General features: G+C 38.1%; 1 pseudogene; it reads right to left on the bottom strand.

Annotated features, from left to right (window-relative positions):
- Positions 1–6547: 6547 nt before the first annotated feature.
- On the bottom strand, positions 6548–13679 carry LOC143611638 (uncharacterized; annotated as a pseudogene).
- Between the last annotated feature and the right edge of the window lie 6025 nt (positions 13680–19704).

Genomic DNA, 19704 nt, shown 5'->3' with positions numbered 1-19704 from the left:
CCCCGGCCAAAAGTATCCCGCGTTGTTTAGCTTGGCTACAACAGCGCGGGGACCTGCGTGTACTCCACAGATGCCTTCGTGTACTTCCCTTAGGAGGTAGTCAGCATCTTGGTTGTCCACGCATCTTAAGAGTGGGCCAAGAAAGTTACGTCTGTAAAGGATGTCATCTATCAGTTGATAATTCAGTGCTTTACAGCGTAGTTATCTTGCCTGTGTTTTGGATTCTGGTAGTGTACCTGCCGCAAGGTATTTTATTATTGGTGTCATCCACGTTTCCGTGCTGGTTTGGATGACACAAATTTCCTTGTGCGGGACCGATGGTGTCTCGAGGAGTTCAATGCGGATATCCTTTCCTAAGTGGGTGAAGGCTAATGATGCAAGCTTGCTTAACGCATCCGCAGATTTGTTTTCACTTCGCTTGACGTGTATGACTTTGCAGTCATTGAAATCGCGCATAAGGGATTTTGCTCGTGCGAGGTACAGGGCCATTGTGTCGTTCACGGCCGTGTACGTCCCGTTGATTTGATTGGCTACTAACATGGAATCCACGTAGGCTTCCAAGTTTTTCACTCCCATCTTACGCGCAATTCTCAGCCCAGCCAGGAATGCCTCATACTCGGCTTCGTTATTCGTACTTGGAAAATCCAGTCGAATAGCGTAAGTGTATTCTTGGCCCGCTGGGTTGGTTAGCTTTAGCCCTGCGCCTGAACCCTCGTTATTGGCTGCCCCGTCAGTGTAGAGTCGCCAGACATCATTGATGTCTTGTGCTGGAGAGGGTTGAGCCTCTTCCTGGCACTCTTTTTCCCGTGATGCAGGCACTTCTGTAATAAAGTCGGCCAGAACCTGGCCTTTTATGGCTGGTCTTGGCTTATACTTTATCGCGTACTCTCCCAACTCAATTGCCCATTTGGCTAGGCGTCCCGATAACTCGGGTTTGCCTAGAACGTTTGCAAGTTTGAAGTTGGAGAGAATGGTGATTGGGTGACCCTGGAAATATCGTCTTAACCTGCGTGAAGCGTGTATAAGTGCGAAGACTAATTTTTCGATGGTAGAGTACCGGGTTTCTACGTCTGTTAGGATATGGCTGACATAATAGATTGGCATCTGGATGCCTTTTCGCTCTACTAGCAGGACTGCCCCGGTTGCTCTATCAGTTGCGGAAAGGTATAGGATTAACTCCTCTCCCGCTTCTGGTGCTGTGAGTGTTGGGAGTTCGATCAAGCGTGACCGAATCTCCTGAAAAGCTGCTTCCGCTTCTGGTGTCCAGCGGAAGTGCGTTTTCTTCAAACAGTTTCTCAACGTTGACACGAAGGGAAACGACTTATCCGCGAGGTTTGCCAAAAAGCGATTAAGTGCCACTAGTCGTCCATTCAGTGTCTGAGCCTGTTTGATGGTAGTAGGTGATTCCATTTTGATAATGGCTTCGACCTTTTCAGGGTTCGCTCTGAAGCCATCTTTAGTGACGATGACCCCCAAGAACTTCCCTTCTTCCATTCCAAAGGCACACTTGCTTGGGTTGAGCTTCATGTTTATCTTCCTGAGCGTGTTGAAAGTTTCTTCGATGTCTTTCAACATCGCTTCTGGGTCAGGGCTTTTGATGACCAAGTCATCCATGTAGACTTCCAAGTTCCTCCCAATTTGGGAATGAAACTCTTTGTCCATCAGGCGTTGGTATGTGGACGGGGCATTCTTAAGTCCGAATGGCATCATTTGATAACAAAATGTGCCATCGGGCGTCCGAAAAGCGGTTTTGTCCTGATCATCAACGGCCATGTGGATTTGATGGTACCCCTTATACGCGTCCAGGAAGCATTTAAGGCGGAATGGTGCCAACGAATCCACCTTAAGATCAATTTCAGGTAACGGATAACAATCTTTGGGGCATGCTTTGTTCAAATCCTTGAAATCTATGCACATGCGCCATTGCTTGTCATTCTTCGGTACCATAACGGGATTTGCAACCCAAGTTTGATATCTACTAACGCGTAAGATGCCTGCGTCAAGAAGTTCCTTGACTTGGGTTCTACACGCGTTAGTTTGTTCTGGCCCCATTACTCTGCGCTTTTGTACGATCGGTGTGACAGCCGGATCGCATTTGAGCTTATGCTCTGCCTTACTCCGGGGTACACCAGTCATGTCAGCTGGTGTCCACGCGAAGATGTCGGCGTTCCTTTGTAATAAGCGCTTAAGTAAGGTGCGTGTGGGATCAACAATTGTTGGGCCAATGGTTACGGCCTGGTCAGGGTACTTGCCATTGAAGGCCCATCTTTCTGGTTCGGTGATGGTTGGTTTAGCCATCTTTGGTTTGGGTTTAGATGAGACAGATGCGATGCATACCTGGGGAATGCCGGTGATCATCGCTACACCCTCAGCTGTTGGCCATCCCATCATGCCGTGGACTGAGGATACCACGGCGTTGAATCTTGCCATCCCGTCTCTCCCGAAGAGAATGTCGTACGTGTGGTGTGGCTTCCTCATCACGACAAAGTCCACGTCTTCTGTGCGGGAGTGTTTTCCATCTGTAAGAGTGACGGGGAAAGATAGGATACCCAGGGGGGTGTTTGTGCTGCCATCAAACCCTTCCATCGAGGCGCAGATCGTTTCCAGGCGCTCCTTGTCTTCGTCATCTAGCTTGTCGAAGAACTGCCTGTACATCACCGTTGACGAGGCGCCGTTGTCAGCAAGAGTGCGAGAAGTGATGTAGTGCCCCAGCTGGCTTTTTATGACGATAGGGCCTTCTTTGCTGGGTCCTCCTGGCACTCGCGGGAAGCGCACCTCAGCTTCCTTCCACGCGCATGGTTCTGGCGTTCGCCTTTTTCTTCCTCTGATGTTGCCATGAACCATGTTGATGCTGATGTCAACGGGCTTTCGTCCGTTGCCCCGGTACCGGTTGTCGTTCCGTCCTCCCTTCTTGATTGATGCCACCAGGTGTGCCAATCTTCCATCCTTGACGAATGCTTCAACAATATCCTTCAAGGATGTACACTCTTCCGTACCATGACCTTTTGTCCCGTGGAAGTCACAGGATTTGCTCTGATCCGCATTAGGTCGGTGCCGGATCACTGGAGCTTTTGGCCACGGTAGCTTTTCAGTGGCAAATATCTCCGTGACGCTTTTGGTGAGTGGCGTCCACCGGTGCTTTTGGCTTGAAGGGTGTGTGTGATTTCTTCCGCCAACAAGAGGGCGAGAGCTGGATGAGGTGTCAAAGTTTACCCTTGACTGCCAGATACCTAGCTTCCTCTTTTTGTTCTGCCGGGCGATCCGGACATTGTTCTCTCTTGTCCTCTGCGTGTAGAGGTGTGTACTCTGGGGGAGGTCCCTTCCCAGTTGCTTCTCCGTCTCGGCAAAGCGCTTGGCCGCCGTCATGATGGCATCCCATGTTGATGGCATGCCATCCTTACCCGTCAATGTGCGGATAAGCTCCGGGTATTCGGCGCCTTGGATGAAAGCAGCGCGAACAAGATCTTCACTTACGTTGCCGAGACTTAGCTTTTTGGAGTTGAAGCGGGTGATGAAGTCTAATAAAGATTCATCCTCCTCTCTAACGCAGTTGAGGATTGTCCACTGTTCCTCGGTGTATTTCCTCTGTTGGCTGAAGTGCTGGCTGAACTTGTTCTGAAAGTCCGCCCAGTCATATATGTGGTGGACCGGTAAACGATCGAACCATGCCCTGGCCGCTCCAACCAGAGTCATCTGGAACATATAACACCACGTGGGTTCCGTCCAGTTACTGACGGTTGCCCCCGCAATGAATCTGTCCAAGTGGTCGTCTGGGTCGGATAGACCATCATAAGTGCCAATGTTAGACATTTGTTTGGCACTTCTCGGGGCGATTGCTTCCGCAATGTCCCTTGCAAACTTTGACTTTCCTGCATTTGTAGCAGTTGGCCTAAAGGTTTTTGAGAAGTCACGCGGGTTTCTCTCCGCATTTGTTGGTTTAAAAGCTTCCCCAAAATTCCTTTTTGGCTGGGAGTCCGTTTCCTTACGCTTCCCTTTCGCCTTATGGCGAGGGTTTGCGTCGGTGTCGGATTCTTCTCTCTCCTCGTCTGAGTACTCGCACTCGCTGTTCATATTGAGCTGTTGGCGAGTACTGCCGAATTCGTCAGCTTGTTGAACTGAACGCAAGCGTTCATCCAATTCAGCTTGGAACTCTCTTTGACGTGCTTCGGTCCACGCCTTCACTTGATCTAGTGTTTGGCGAGGGGCCCTCGTTCGTTTTTCCAACTGGGCATCAGTGAACCCCAGTGGAATATTTACTGCACTTGCCCCGGCTTGGGTAGTCGGGGTAGTGTTCGTAAGATTTGTATAACCGCCGGTGTTCCCCCAGTTGCTGGGGTTGTGGTTACCGGGGTTTCTTGGTCGGTTACTGGCCTTGGGACCGGAGTAACGTTAACCATTTCTTCAGAAATTTTGAAAAAACTAAAATAGTTCTAGCTTTTATGCACGGATGGCGCCAATGAAGAAACACTAAGTGAACCCACAGGCATATTATAGATAATCTGGGGGTTAAGTAATGTTTCCCACGGATGAGGTCCAGCAGAGAAGGTTGTTCTTCAGGGGGACCTGCAAAACAGACACCGTAAGCTCGTCACTGAGAAGGGGGGGTTCCTCCTTGTGACCACCCTCCGGCGTGAGAATCAGACTAGATTGCTCTGAATATAAGTGTATATTAAGAGATTGCTAGATAATATTGAGATATCAGATGATCCTCTTACCATTCCAAGGTGTTGGAGTATTTATAGCCGAAGGTAGGTTTCCAAGCAGGTACAGCCGGCTGAATAGTATTCCTGTTCTACCAACAGTGGACGTATGCACAGGCCATGCTTGTTGGTGGATAGGTTACGGCCAACAGTAATAAGGTCGGCTGTATACTGTTCCTTTACTGCCGGCTGCGCACTGTTCCACCAACTGTAGGCTGCGCACGTCCCCTCGTAAGGGTTGGTGAGTAGGCAGCGGCTAATAGTGACAAACAGTACTAGAGGGTGCTCCTCCTCGTATTGTTGTCGGTGAGCTGTCACCCTGTGATTAGTTCATGGGCTGCTCTGGTCAAATTGTCTGTTCCGCCCATACCTTAGTAGGTATAGTACGAAAGACCTTTCAGAAGCATACGGACTGGCTCATTTAGGCGGGAGTATTCCCGCCTTGCTCATTCCTTCATGTGACTACTGAAGTAACGAATGCCTTGTGCGTGTAGCCTTGCTGTTAGTGCGGGTAGCCTTCCCTGATGGCTTGTATCCGCAACTGCGGGAACAGGCGGGGTACTTCACCATTGGGAGGCTTTCCCTGCGGGTACAGCTGGCGTACTGCGCGTAAGGTTCTTTGAGCATGGTGGGTCCTGCTGGAGCAGTTGGTCATTGCGCAGACGTCCCTGTTCAAGGTGAGTCTTGCGGGTCCAACTGAGCCCGAGCTGTAGCCTCAAAATAAGCTTGGTTAATAAACATGTCCGAGCTTGAACCAACCTATTATTTATATAATAGTTTTTATTTAATGTATAGTTATTTAATTTCAGTTTATTTTAATAGTCTGCAGACGTTAAAAAACAAACAGTCTTCTTGTTGCAGACTGCAGAGATTTGGTCCACCTCTTCTGCTACAGATGTCTGCAGGTGGTCCGCAGACTGCAGACATTTTACCTTTGAAAAAACAAACACCACCTTACTTACACTGAATGATTGACATGAAAGATGATTTTTTCCCTCACACTTTATATGTTTCCTGAAAATGAACCTGAAAGAAGTAATATTTATTATTTACGAGTTAATGCTTAATTTTACAACTTTGTGAAGGAAAAGGTCAAATAATGGATCCAATCTAGAGATGTTCAACGAAACCGGTTCCTGGAACCGAACCGGTGGACCCGAACCGGTTCCTACCCGTTTTTTGTAGGAACCGGACCCTATCTGATTCAACCCGATGATCCGTGACCGGTTCTTGCATTTCTGAGTGGGGGCGGGTAGGAAACGGAACCGAACCGGAACCGGTTCTGGAACCGGAATCGGTTCCTAACCGTTTTTTTGGCCGTTTTTTGACCGTTGGGGTCAAAAATAGCCGTTTTTTGACCGGTTACGGTACAGGAACCGGGTTAGGAACCGGTAAGAACCGGTTAGATAGGTTAGGGGTCCGAGGGTGGGAGAACCGGTTCGGTTCCCTAACCGGTTCGAGCCTGGAACCGGTTTGAAAAGGGGTTTTGAATATAGGAACCGGTTAGGAACCGGTTCCGGTTCCTAGTCCCAAACCGTTTTGAACACCTCTAATCCAATCATCCAATAAAAGAATTTTGGGCCTGGACAATAATGGGCCTCAAATACGTCTTCGGTCTTTATTAATTTGTAGGCAGACCAACCAACTACTACCAAAAGTTAAAAATTTTATAATGGTAACAAATGTTTAAACAAAAGTTGAATCAAACATTTTTTGAAGTTAAAAAAAAGTTCTAAAAAAGAATAAACTCAAAGAAGCAACAGTTGACTTTTCTAAAAAGAGTCAAAGCTGATTTATTGACTTTCTAAAAAGTCAAGACATGCAATTAGAGAAATCCCATCAAATTCTTATTGGGTAAAAAAGTTGAAATCATGGTGTTGGACACGAAGTTGTTTCAGCCATGAGGAAAAATCTTTAATCTTTTCGTCGTCACCTTTGTCGCTGTTATTCCACACGTTGCCTTGCATTTTGTAAGTTGCTAGACCGAACGGAACAAGATCCAACGCTTCTTGATCACCTTCTTCATTGTAATCTACCACAATATTAATCAAGGGTCTTAACACAAATGTGGTCCATTAATATTACACCAAATTGAAATAGAATTAAGAAATTGAATGTGAAAATCAAAATATAACTTTTAATGGGACGGAGAAAGTATTTATGATTTGTTTAATTGTTTTTATATACATATATATCTATAGATATATATTATTTTTAATTTTCTTATATATAAAACATAACATATACTATTTAGTTCTCTTACCGCAACAATGTTTATTTAATGAAAATTACTCTCATGGTTAAATAAATAATTTGTTAATTTAAGATCGATCCTAATCAAGCTTGATATATGAAACGAACTTTTTGAACTTTTAGTATATATAGTAACTTAACTAATTTAAGTCCTGCTTTGTTTGAACTTTTAATGAGTCTTGGCCGTTTTTAAGTAGTTCACAAGCAACTCGACCGTATAGTTTACACCCTACTAGCATTACCTTAGTGGGGCAAAAACAAGCAGTGTTTCATAATAGTATGCTTTTTAAGAAAATGTTTTATTATAATATTATATTTGAAATAAATAAAAAAAAAACCTTGGATTTACTTGTGATATGTTACCTTGGAAGGAGGATGATAGAGTATGGAAGGTGAGGAAACAAGTGCAGAGATCCTTACTGTAAATGCTAGCAGGAATATGATAAATAGGGTACCTATACAACAAATACCAAAGAAAAAATAAAACATTTTTAAGCAATTTATTAAACTGTAATTTTTTTATTACTATTTTGAATGGCTATTAACAATAATTACATACATTATTTCCTTGTAAACTACGAGTGTGAATTTTTGACACGCATAAATGCGTTAAACAAGTACCATACATGTCAGCCTAGCGAGTTTGTATATATGCGGTTGACACATTTAAGTGTTTAACCCATTTGTCTATTTTTTATTTTCATTCAAAATGCTATTATGTAAAATTTTAAATTATTCGGGTATTATACCAAAGTTAAAAGTTTAGAAAGAAGTTGGCATTGTTTAAACAATTAAACATAATTGCCTAAAAAATGTAAAAAGAACTTTTCAAATTTCTTTTTTGTGAATTTAAACATTAAAGTATTAATATAAAAAAATATATCAACAAATACATTATTTATTAATTACACAGGTTATGTTCGTGTAAGGTGCTGTTTGTTTTTGCAGACATAAACTGTCTGCAAGCTGATTTCATCTGTTTTCATGTCTGCAACTGAAGATGTGGTCTGAAGATCTGCAAGCTGAAAATATAAGACTGTTTGTTTTTATAAGCTGATACTGTCTGCATAACTGTCAAACTTATCTCACAAGATAGAAGTCATTTATTCAAGTTACATCTAGTTTTTAGTCTTTGCTTGCCATGCCGATTTGGTTTTGGTGGGTGGTGGAAGGTGGTGGTGGTGGATGGTGGTAGTGGCGGCGGACGGTGGGTAGTGGCGGTGGATGGTGGTGGTGGACAATGGGTGGTGGTGATGGATGGTTTTGGTTGGTGGTTGGTGGTGATGGATGGTGGTGGTGGTGGGTGATGGATGGTGGTGGTGGCGGTGATGGATGGTGGTGGTGGTGATGGATGGTGGTGGTGGTGGCGGACGGTGGTGGTGATGGATGGTGGTGGTGGTGGCGGACGGTGGTGGTGATGGATGGTGGGTGGTGGACGGTGGTGGTGATGGATGGTGGGTGGTGGACGGTGGTGGTGGCGGTGATGGATGGTGGTGGTGGTGGCGGTGATGGATGGTGGTGGTGGTGGGTGATGGATGGTGGTGGTGGCGGTGATGGATGGTGGTGGTGGTGGCGGACGGTGGTGGTGATGGATGGTGGGTGGTGGACGGTGGTGGTGATGGATGGTGGGTGGTGGACGGTGGTGGTGGCGGTGGATGGTGGTGGACGGTGGCGGCGGGGTACGGGGGTGGTGGTGGCGGCGTACGGTGGGTGGTGGTGTTGGCGGACGGTGGTAGGAGCAGTGGATGAGAGGGTGGCTGCAAAGGGAGAAGAGTAGGGTTTTTTTGTGAAGATGTTTTAAGCAAGATTTCCTTGCTTTTCTTTTAAGATGAAAGAAGATAACTTCAGATCTGTTTTATGAAAAAAAACAAACAGTCTTCAAGGGTAATGTCTGCGCGCCTGCAGACATTAGCTCCCTTGAAGATGTTTGAAGAAAAAACAAACACCCCCTAAGTCTTTTCATATTTATGTTATATATCATGTTTATGTTTACAAGTCTTTTTTCATATTTATGGTTTTTTTCATTAATTTTATTTAAGTCTCATGTCACCATCATGAAAATTTTACCGCCAACATGGTCATTCACATGACACCATCAAATAGACGCCAAATAAACCATTAAGACAACGTGATGAAATAGGGAAAACTGGAAAAGTAAATATACAAAGATAATAAAATAATAATAACCAAAAGGGGAAAGGATAAGATGAAAGTGAAACACCAAAAGGTTGGGCCCCGGTAGGAATAACGTTTATTCTTTAAGTTTTAATTATTTATTAGGTTATGCATAGTGAAGGGGTTATAAACTGAGGCGTTTTGCGTTGTGTGTCGCTCAGTCAGTAATATGACTGTTCAAAGGGTAAGATCATACCCTTTTACCTAATACCCTACCCGGACCCTTTACCCTTGTAGGAAGAAACGTGGACCCTCGACCCTACCCTCTAACCAATAAAAGGGTCGGGTATAAATAAGGGTTTCAAGGGTCTAACTCTTTACCCTTTAAGACATTAATCACATCTCTTTTTTCTGGATTTATTAGTTTCATATCTCATAAATGACTTTAATATATGAATCCTAGAACAATTATACTTTCATTTAATAACATAGTAAAGTTTAACTTCGAAAGTTTATCAATCATTTGAGCTGATGCAAACAATATTCACATTCACAAATTACTCGTAGAGAACAATTTAGTGATTTCCATATATATGTTTCCATTCAGTAGTATGACCCTTATTTTTATTTTTCTTAATAGTTAAATTTCTGATGAATCATATATGAAATACAAACCTCTCATAAATTTCATATTAATCGAGAATCTGGCGTATATCTATCTAGTAAACAGGTCAAGGGTTTGAAAAAGGGTCGGACCCTTGAAACCTTTTTACCCTTTAAGATGAAATTTAAATACCCTTTACCCTACCCATATTATTTATTTGGGTCTAATTAAGGGTTTTAAGAGTCGGGTAACCGGGTTTTAAGGGTCCAACCCTTATATTACTCACCCCTAGTAAGCAAGGGGTGAGAATATATTTTTAAGGTGTAATGGTGCAGGGGCTACAAATAGTAATATAATAATAATAATAATATATACCAGTTTTTCCCCCCGTATTACGGAGGTTGTTTTATATTATTTGTTTCTAATATTTATATATTTTTTGAATTTTTATTTTTTTTATTGTATGAAAGTTAATAATATACATATGGTTTGATGATAAATTGTTTCACAAATAAATGAGATGTTATAATCTGATTTAAAAGCTATATGGGTTTGGTGAGACCCAATACCCGTTTATTTTTTTTATTATAAAATTAATTTTATTAATTATAAATAATATATATCTTTTTTTAAATAAATTATATATTAATTTTTAGTATATCCCTACTTTATAGGATTTTTATATCAAATATTTGGTGAGATTAACTTTTAATTTAATGAGATGTTATAACTTGTTTAAGAAATATCTGGGTTTGGTGTGACCCGTACCCGTGAATTCGGGTCAAATGCATGAGAAGTTTCCATTTACAAATAATGTAATCTGGTGGCTTGAGAAAAAGTAGGGAGCAACTAGAGAGCTTTTAAAAGTTTCGTTTATATATATTATAGATATATATATATAATATATACATATATGTATATATAACACACACACATATCCATACATGCCGGCCCCGCCACCTGAAATTCGCCCCTTCTTCAAGGCGACGAGAAGAACTCGCCCCCGCCCTTTTTCGCCCAAAAATAGGCAGGGTGCTGTGTTCGCGCCCCTCTGCGCCCAAAATCGTCCAAATTATAACCCCATAACATATGACCTTATATAGAGTTTTTGTTAGTTTAAAAAATATAACATCCTGATAACCATATTTAATTTCTTTATTTTATTTATGATCTATATATTATTCTTTATAGACCAGATTTTGGTATATATTTATTTAAGTGTTGGGATCAAATAGATGGATAAAGTTAAAATACAAATGAAGACAAATATAAAAAGTGTGAGAAAGGTTTGTGATTACCAAAAAAACCATTAAAATAATAACTTTAAAAAAAATCATAACTTAAAGTATAAATGAAAAAAAAATTAAAAAAGTGAAATGTTTCCACCATAATTTCCGTTCAAAAAATAAAAATAAAAAAATGATGAAAAAACACAATGCCGAGATCAAAGACACAATGACATAAATGAACAAAAAACATAGTTATAACAAAAAAATATACAATAGATCACAAAATATAACACAATGTTAAACAAAATATAACACAATGTTGAATAATATAACACAATATAAAGAAAAAAAGACATAATCAATGACGTAAATAAACACAAAATACAATGATAAACAAAAAAACACAATGATCTTTTTCACCCACCATTGTGTCTTTTTTTTTAGAACGAAAAATATGGTGGAAACAATTTTGTGTTTTTACCTTTATCCTTTTATTATTAAATTTTGAGTTATGAATATTTTATTATTTTTTTATTTTTTAAAAGTTTATTTGTATGGCTAGAAGTATCTCTCGTCATTTTCATTTTTATTCCCCCTCAAAAATAGCCTTACCCTCAAATATATATAAAGTAAAACATATAAAAAAAACTTGAATAATTGTGCTAGCACTATTTATTATTACTTTATAGTTATTTAATGACTAGATTACTTCACAACAATTTTTGTTGTGTAAATACTTTAGTCAAGACTAATTACTTTACCTATTTCATTTTTTCCTAATTATATTAATATTTATTACTTTAAATTTGAATACAAATATATTAAATTCAAATAAATATACACATACATTTAGTTTATGCTTGGATTGTCTCACACAAACACAATCATAATTTTACACTAAAGATTCAAGTTTTAATTTTGACAAGTAATTTTTTTAACTAAACAATAATTTTTAGATTTTTTAGATAAATATACCACGTGTGGGTTTGAGGATTTGACTTTGAGATTTCAAACCATGTATTCTTTAAATTAAGAATATCAACTTGTTTGATTTTATGTTTGAAAATGCCACCAAACATTAAATATTACAAATTAATTTATTTCCGTCAAATTATAAAAGGAAAAGTATAAATTTCATACATAAATTTGATTATATATAAAATAAATAATTCGTAAAATACATACCATGCAACGGACATCCAACTAGCTGGAGATATATCGTTGATGTCAAATGTTAATAATTCGGGATAATTTTGAGCCAACTCGATAATCTACATAAAGAAAAAACAAGACAAAACTTATCAGACCAGGTGTAGTGGACGATATTGGTGGCCTAAAACGATGGGGGTACACTGTTCCCCGGGTGCTTTGGGCTTTATTTGGGTGGGTGCCGCCTACTACAAAACACCGGATATGGCAAGAAGTCGGGTCAATGATTGGTGGGTGGCTTTGTTTGTTATTTTATTATTATTAAATAATAATAAGTTAATGACTGGGTGCTCCGTTCACTGCATTTTTTTTTTTTGACAAAAAAACACCTATCGTGATATAACATCGTATGGCGCAAATCTACTACAGATACAGATGGTCTTAGTAAGTATTTGTATTTATAATACAACTAGGTAGCTGATGTCTTTTTACATGTAAACCATACGTGCTTAATTATTAGTCTCAATAACTTAATGTATATTGAACATACCAATGGGCTGGCAACCCATTAGTAAATGTACTGAGTTAATTAGAGATTTGTAATTTATTAAACCATTTTGAAAAAAAAAATGTTACCTAGTTATTTCTTACTTTCTTAGCATTAAATCATACGCCACATTTGTAACCATTAAATATACTATTATGTGTATGAAAAAACAAATGGATGAATTAACAGTTTTAGGATTATAAATGCAATTAAAAAACCAATTAAAATCATTGACTTACTTTATCCAGAAACGGCACTCGTATGTATGGAGAGCAAGATTCATCAAACTGAACATAAAGATGATCTTCATAGCTTGAACAACCGAGTTTCGTTAAATTGTTATCGTTAGTGTCTTCATTGTTGTCATGGTTAGAGCCAGTGGTGTAGTTTTGTTTATAAATATTTGGATGGCAGAAAGATAAGGGACATAATATTGAACAATACTTTCACCGGTCTCTAATAAAATAGGCACACCAACACCACAACAACTCCATTCATCATAAATCTCCCATATATCTTGTAGCTTTGTATGTGCAGTTTTGTATCCGATGTTTGTTTGTACTTCATTGATGTCACTCTGCGAAAATTCCACATGTTTTCATCAAGACAAATAAAATTATGGGTCTTGTTATATCACATCATCAAATGTCCGTTCACAAAACACTCAAATAGTCAATTAAAAAAAGAAGGAAAGACTTTGGAAGCTATTGGTCAGAAAGGCCGTTTGGTGATTATCCAAACGGTTGTTCTGACCATAGACGGAAACATAGAAAGTTTTTGGTCAAAAGGGTCGTCAAACCCCAATCTGAATGGCCGATTGAAACGGTGTGTGTATAGTTGTCCCTAATATTTTGTGTGTGTGTAACTGTGTGTGTATATATATGTATATGTATTTATAGGAGAACTTACCAAAGGAACAGAAGCATGCTTGATAACAGGAGTAACTGAGTGAAGAAAGGTCTCAAGATTTGAACAATGCTCAATGGAAGAACATGAAGAAGTAGTTATAGACATGTTTTTAATTATCCTCTGAAATTAAATAATACATTATATATTTTCTCTTAATAGCTCTCTCTATGTGTGTGTATATGTATATATGTATGTGTATCAATGTTCTTTGCAAATTGTGATAGTTGAAACATAGGCAATGCTATTACATAAATGGAGGTATAGGATTAATGTGATTATTTATGACAAATCAATTTTTTATAACTCTAGTACTTATTACTTTTTAATAAAGTGTGAAGGAAACGGTTTAAAATAACCTTCTAGCTAAAGAAGACCTCAAATTTTCCAACCATGTATATGAGTACGAACACACCCAATGTACATTAACAATTATGAACAACTATCACATTGTACCGAGCAACGTTAAAACATTTCGTTGATTTTGGTCTAAGGTAAAGGGTTTTGTATGTTGTGATTATGTAAGATAGCGAAGATGTTTATTAATAACTAAGTGACATAATCGACTCTAGACCCACCTCGAGAATCATAGTAGAGAGGTGACCACGGGGTGGTACCAATCTGGTCGAAGATGAGGGGGCGGTGGCTAACGAGGGAAAAGATAATTTCTCTTGTATTAAACGTCAACTTTTTTGAACGCCTAAATTTCATCTTTAGCTTGTACTTGCAAGAATTTAAACCGAAAACCTCATTAGACCAATAAGTCTAAGAGTACCCATAGGCCATAGCGGTGGGCGCAACCAGACCGCCATGTCGTTATCTCTCCTCTTCTCCCTCCCATTCTCTCTCCTCTCTGCAAGTTTCCCCACTCGCATATTTACCCGAACACAAACAAGTGAATTATAAATGTGTATCCCTAGGGGTGTGCGTGGTGCGGTTCGATGTGGTTTTAGGCTAAAACCAAACCGAAAACAAAAACTTCCGTGTTTGGATTTTTGAAATCATTCGGTTTCGGTTTCGGTTCGGTTTTTGCCATTTGAGCTTGAAAATTTGAGGCCGAAAAAAATAGTTAGCACAAAATAATGTATTTAAGTATAAATAATTTTGTTCATTGTTAATTAATAGGTGGTTATACATTTGACCAAATTTAACTGAGTTACATATTTATTATATTCTTATAAATTACTTAAAATGAAAAATAAAAAAATTAAAATTTAGGAATTCAGTTCAGTTTTTTCGGTTTTTATTACTTGGAAAACCAAAACCGAACCATTAGTTCGGTTTTTACAAAACCATATAACCAAACCGTCGTTTTTGTTTTGATTCGGTTTTTTCGATTTCTTGCGCACCCCTTCGCATCACCATAACATTTCATAAATATTAATATTTTAGATTATAATTGCAAAATCCAAAGTTAGAAGCAAACTTTACAACACTCATTTCATACACACACAAAATACAAAATCTTATTATCCACCTCTTAAATCTCACATATATGAACCAAAAGCAATAAAACAAACAAACAGCCCACAAAACAATATCAAAAAAATCAATTTAGCAAAAAGAACCCCTGCAGCAAAAGCATGAAATCACACAATATAAGCTATAAATTAAACTCAAATTGAACAATACAAAGAATTCAAATCTTGACAAATAAAAATAAAAATCTGATGAGCCTTCAGATTTTGTGTGAATCATCATCATCATCCAGAGATAAAATCGTTATTGCAAGAATCATCATCATCATCCACATAGAACACAACTGATGAGCCTTCAATAGCTGCAAATAAAAATTGCTGAATATGATTAATCTCAGCCTGATTTAAGTTCTACATAGAATAACACATTGGAGTATATAACAAAGGCTCAAATGAAAAGCACATTGCTGGCATTTGCCAGAGTACTTATTAGTGATAATTGGATACTGTGCGGTTAAGCTCTTTTTCAGTTTCATTTTTTGGTAGAGTAAGACAAAAAAAAATAAACAGAATAAAAATATAAGCAACAATTTGAATATCATTGCCCCAACTTATACACATTTGGGATAAACATCAAACATTTGCACCCTCTAAACATGGACAAGTGAGTTTCCAGATTCTCTCTAATGCTTTTATCTTCTTGTGTATGAATCAACTGTGATCACTGTTCTGTGAATGTAGTGTCTCAGTCACCATAAGTACATTGATGAACTGTGTGGATATGAGATTATAATGATGTTTCTTGCAACCTAGTTTGGTTCTATTTCCAAAATGAGAGCCATGCATGAACCTGATTTTGTTTCTTGCAACCTAGTTTGGTTCTATTTCCAAAATGAGATCCATACCTACTATCTCTTTGCTAACATTAAAAGTCTGCTTAAAATCAATTCAAGCTTTGTTAACATAAAAGTCTGCTTATGATCAATCCAAGGGAAAATAAATTTGCATTCCCAAATAATAGACCTTCTATGACCATAATATAACCTTAAACTCACATATTTCATTTAACTAAAATGAAATATTTTGTATACGTGCATAAACCATAGCTGAATTGAAGTAAATTAGTTTAAGAAATGCTATAAACGTTAGTTTTGATAGTAAGCTAGACCTAACGGTTACATGTAAGTGCAGTCGTATGTGATGTAATTAGTTATGTCAAGAGGCAACAGTTCCATACTCCTTCCCTCCTATGACTTACAGCATAAACAATTGTCACAGATCTTCATAAGTTTGCAATGCCATACTAGCAATTAGCTGCTAACTACATGTAGAGAAAGCAACAGAGGCAACAAAAGTCTGCTTATGATCATTTCAAAAGAAAATAAACTTGCATTCCCTAACAATAGTCCTTCTGTTACTATTACATAAAACTCACATGTTTCATTTAATTGAAATGAAATATTCGTATTCAAGTATAAGCCGTGGTTGAATTCAAGCAACTTTGTTTAAGAAATGCTAAAACATAATGGTTATGCCAGTAAGTGCAGTTATGACAGTAAGCTAAACCTAATGTTTACATATAAGTGCAGTTGCATTTGATTAGCTACATCAACAGGCAACAATTTAAAACTCCTGACTGTCTTATCTAATATACAACATACAAATTTGTCACAGATCTTCATAAGTTGCAAAATCATTATAACAATTAGTTGCAAACTACATGAACAGAAGGTAAACAAATAAATAAATACATATATATAACTAAAAACTACAGTATCTGAATTAAAGCAAATAAGTTCAAAAATCCTAAACGTTAGTTATGTTAACAAACTAAACCTAATGGTTACAGTTTCATATGATTAACTAATAACTACATCAAAACAACAATTTGATACTCCTTCCTCCTATCTAATCTACAACATAGACATTTGTCACAGATCTTCATAATACTAACAATTAGTTGCAAACTACATGTACAGAATATAAATAAATAAACAACTAAAAAGTACAGTAGCCGAAGCCAAGAAAATTAGTTCAAAAAATTCTAAAATGTGAGTTATAATAATAAACTAAACCTAATGCTTACAGTTTCATGTAATAAACTAACAAGTAACAACTACATCAAGAGACAACAACAGTCATTCTGTGACCATCAAATTACATTAAACTCGCACATTTCATTTTTATGAAATGAAATATTCATATTCAGGTATAAGTCATAGCTGAATCCAAGCTAGTTTCAGAAATACCAAAACATTATCTTTGATAATAAGCTAAACCTAATAATTACATATAAGCTCAACTGCATGTGATTAGCTACATCAAGAGGCTACAATTTCATACTCCTTCATCCTATGTAATCTACAACATACACATTCCTCACAGATCTTCATAACTTTCAATATCATACTAACAATTAGCTGCAAACTACATCTAATTGAACGTCATCATGCATAATAACTAAAAAGTACGGTTGATAATCAAACTTGTGTCGCTCACATCAACATGAAAGTTCGAATCACGGCCAGGTATGATAATAAACTAAACCTAATGGTTACAGTTTCATAAACTACATCAAGAAGCAAAATTTTGATTGATACTCCTTCCTCCTAATCTCCTATGCAATCTACAACCTACACACCTCTCACATATCTTCATAATTTACAAAATCATACTAACAATCAGTTGCTAACAACATGCACAGAAAGCAAACCTAATGCTCACAGTTTCATGTGATTAACTAATAACTACATCAACAGACAACAACTTGATGCTCCTAACTCCTGTCTAACCTACAACACACACATTTCTCACATATCTTCATAATTCATAATATCAAACTAACAACAATTAGCTGCAAACTATATGAACAGAAAGCAAACCTAATGCTCACAGTTTCATGTGATTAATTAATAAGTACATCAAAGGCAACAATTCAATACTCCTTCCTCCTATCTAATCTACAAGACACACATTTCTCACGTATCTTCATAATTCACACAATCATACTAACAATCAGCTGCAAACTACATGCAATCAAAACATCATCATGCATAAATAAATAAATAACAAAAAAGTATCGTTGATAATCAAACTTTTGTAGCGCACATCAACATGAAAGTACGAAGCACGGCCAGTTATGATAACAAACTAAACCTAACGATTACAGTTTCATATGAATGTGTGATTAACTAATAACTACATCAACAGGCAACAACATACACATTTCTCACATTCTTCACAATTCACAATATCATACTAACAATTAGCTGCAAACTACATGTACAGAAATTAAACAAATAAGTAAAAGTACAGTAGCTAAATTCAAGCTAATTAGTTTTAAAAAATGCTAGAAAGTTAGTTATATACGACAATAAACGAAACCTATGGTTACAGTTTCATGTCATTAACTAATAACTACATCAAGAAGCAACAACAGTCCTTCTGTGAGCATCATATTACATTAAACTCATATATATTTCATTTCACATAAATAAAATATTCGTATTCTAGTATAAGCCGTAGCCGAATTCAAGCAGACTAGTTTCAGAAATGCTAAAACGTTAGTTATTATGATAATAAACTAAACCTAATGATCACAGTTTCATGTAATTAACTAATAACTACATCAAGAGGCAACAATTCGATACGCAGTCTACAACATACACATTCCTCACACCTCTTTATAATACACAAACTCATACTAACAATTAGCCGCAAACTATCATAACATAAACAAGTAAACAGTACCGTTAACGATCGAACTTTTATCGCGAACATCAACATGAATATACGAAGCACGGCCAGTAGATACAGCACGATTAAGCGTCCGATCGCAGTTGTTATCAGACGAATCAAGTTCTAACGAGTCATCGGAATCGGCAACTCGGACGATCCAATGACCTAGCTTCAATAACCTGGCAACGAGATATCTTCCGACGAAGGTTCTGCCGCCGATCACGACGGTAGTTATGGATTGATCGTTGTCAGCCATTGTTTATTGTTAATTGTTACTTCCTCTCTCTCTCTACTTTCTCTCTCTAGGTTGAAGAAGAAGCTAGAGAGAGTATCGATTTAGAATTTAGGCTTTTAGGTTTTGTCAACGAGGGAGATTGAAAGAGGGGTTGGCGCCGAAAGTTACTTTTCATGTATTGTTAGTTTTGGTGGAGAGACGGAGTGGTCGTCGGTTCGAGTCTTGACGTTTGTGTCGGGTTTTTCTGAGTTTGACCTGAAGTGTTAAACATAAGTGATTAAATAAACACTTAGTTAAAGGGGTGTTTGTGATTGCTTATTTTCATCAACTTATAACTTAGACTGAATTACAAATTTTGTCCTTTAAAATAAGACGAATTACGGTTCGTGTCCTTTTCTAAGTTTCCTTGCAGGCGGTGTACTTTAAACATTTTTTTCCTGCACGTTATGTCCTTTACGCTAACTGGGTTAGAAAAACTCAGTTAAATACCCTCACGTGAGGCGCATGTGAGGGTATTTTTGTCTTTTCGTCTGTACCTGCAAAACACCTTCTCCTCCTTTCTCTCTTCTTTCTCTCTCTAAGCCACCACCATCATCATACCACATACCACAACCACTTCCTTCTCTCATCCTTCTCTCTCTATGTTCTACCACACCATCACCATATCACAACCACTCCTCAAACACCATCACCACCGCCACCATAGCTTCGCCACCAGCACCATCAAACACTTAAAACTGTTGCCCCTGTTCATCTTATTTGTACCTCCCAACTTCATCGATTTCTTGAGAGCTGTTTTGATGACCGAAG

This window comes from Bidens hawaiensis, unplaced genomic scaffold (genome assembly GCF_021521415.1).
Source record: "Bidens hawaiensis isolate Kalapana, Puna unplaced genomic scaffold, B.hawaiensis_p1.1 tig00031815_1, whole genome shotgun sequence".
Lineage (NCBI taxonomy): Eukaryota > Viridiplantae > Streptophyta > Magnoliopsida > Asterales > Asteraceae > Bidens > Bidens hawaiensis.
This window is presented reverse-complemented; position numbering and strand designations above follow the sequence as displayed.